General features: G+C 44.3%; 1 pseudogene; it reads right to left on the bottom strand.

Annotated features, from left to right (window-relative positions):
- Nucleotides 1-241: 241 nt before the first annotated feature.
- LOC116547943 lies at nt 242-1,784 on the bottom strand (annotated as a pseudogene).
- Between the last annotated feature and the right edge of the window lie 226 nt (nt 1,785-2,010).

Raw genomic sequence — 2,010 nt, 5'->3', positions numbered from 1 at the left:
TTTTGTATTTTTAGTAGAGACGGGGTTTCACCAAATTGATCAGGATGGCCTCGATCTCTTGACCTCGTGATCCACCCACCTCGGCCTCCCAAAGTGCTGGGATTACAGGCTTGAGCCACCGCGCCCAGCCCACATTTACCATTCTATTAATACATGTCTTAAGTAATTAAGTAGCATATTAAGGACATAAACCAAGTCATTATCTCATACCAAAGGACTATTGTTATTCAATCGTCTAGCAAATTCATTTTAATGGGTTACGTTTCACGGTTGAGGTCAGCCTACAGCTACAAAATAGGTTAATTAAATTTTTTTATATCAGCTTTTAATTTTTTCATTAGAACAGGATTTGGGGGTGGGAATGCTAAATGTAGCAGGCTTCAACAAATTCACAGTTTATCAAAATAAAGTTCTTAAAGAATACGATAGCATATACTTTAACTCTTATAGTACAAACCCTCATATTAATTGATGGTCACAGAAAAATACCGTAATGATTTAAAGTTTTAAAATGCATCAATGATGCAAGTTTCAAACAAAATGTAGCGATCAAAATACTTAATTGTCCTTTCACCAAGCTTTTACAAGCACAATCAGTCTTCACTGTCTGAGCAAATCAGTTTTAGTTTCTTCATTGTGCCTTTTAACATGACATTTGTCAGGTTGTTGAATTTATACTGCAACAGTATTTTAGATGTTACCCTCTAGAAATTTCCTCACTCCAGATCTCCAATTCTTGTCTTCTTCCCAAAGCCACACCTGTCTTTTTCTAGCTCAGTGCTTTTCAGGAGTCACCAGTTGACCCTTTGAAACAGGTATCCTACTTTCAGTGGCTCTTCTGCTTTCTTTTTTCTTTCTTGCACTTTGAAGAGTTCCTACTCTTCTTTCTTTCTTATTAAGGTCTTGTTGCTGGGTTCCATGTTTCAACTTAGATAAGAAAAGATTCTTGTGAGATCTTTTTCTTGTATCCAAATTAGCTTCGGTTTCCATTTCAACATCATTACCATTGGGTTTCTCTGGAGAAGTTATTGTTCTTGTTCTTTTACTTTTACGCTTTTGCTGCTGCCTTCATTAGAAAGGTGGATGATTTTTCGCTTAGCACATAATTCACATAACTCTTCATTTTCTCCATCATGTGGTTGTAGCTGAAGTGTTGAAAAAAAGGAATGAAATGTATCTTTCTGAGAGATTATCATAGGCAATTTCCTTTTTAAAGGCATATAAGAATTTGGATCACCAAATATTCTTCCAAAGACTTCTGTTTCTTTAAAGTTGCCGTTTTCCATACAAACAGTGATGGCCTGAATTTCGATTAAATTCTGTATTTCTTCGTGAAGTTTGTCCTTTTCAATTGAACCCCAGATCATCAGGGCTGATGCCAAGGGTGTCATTCGTTCATCATTTTCAAACTGTGCATCCATGTTTTTTCCTGCTGCAATTCTTATCAAAACTGACATCTGTGTAAAGCTCTCAGTCGATAAGCGGTTGGACCGGGCAGTCCTTGAAGAACAGCCTCAGCGCTGCCGCGGGTCGGGCGGGAGTCCCTAGAGCGGCGAGGAAACGGAGCATCCAGCCGGCAGCCACGGCCTCGGCCTCGGCCACAAAGCCGGGTCCTTCTCTGGAGCCCCAGCGGCGCCTGGCGCTGAGCGGCCCCTCCCCGTGTGTCCCCGTTTCTGCCGCGGCAGCGCCCCCATCCGCTCTCGGATTCTGAGCAGCGGAGGGAGGAGTGGGTGAGTCCGGCAGAGACGCCGAGCCGGGCTGGGCATCAGGGGGTGAAGGCGCCTCTGGCAGCCAGGGACCCCACAAGCGGGACGAGCGGGAAGCTTTGCAGCCTCGCGCGTCCCCGAGGGTTCTGTGTCCTCACCCCTCTCCAGCCCTCCAGGAAGACCCTGCAGAAAACCGGAAAGAAGAAGCGTTTTCTTCTGCTCCTTCTTTGTTTTCAGCGCTCCGTCTTCCTGTGACAGCAGTGACACGTGCGCCTCTTCTTCCCGGGAAGGACGTCTGAGGCGC

This window comes from Sapajus apella, unplaced genomic scaffold (assembly GCF_009761245.1).
Source record: "Sapajus apella isolate SASKATOON/1434 unplaced genomic scaffold, GSC_monkey_1.0 scaffold5665, whole genome shotgun sequence".
NCBI lineage: Eukaryota > Metazoa > Chordata > Mammalia > Primates > Cebidae > Sapajus > Sapajus apella.
This window is presented reverse-complemented; position numbering and strand designations above follow the sequence as displayed.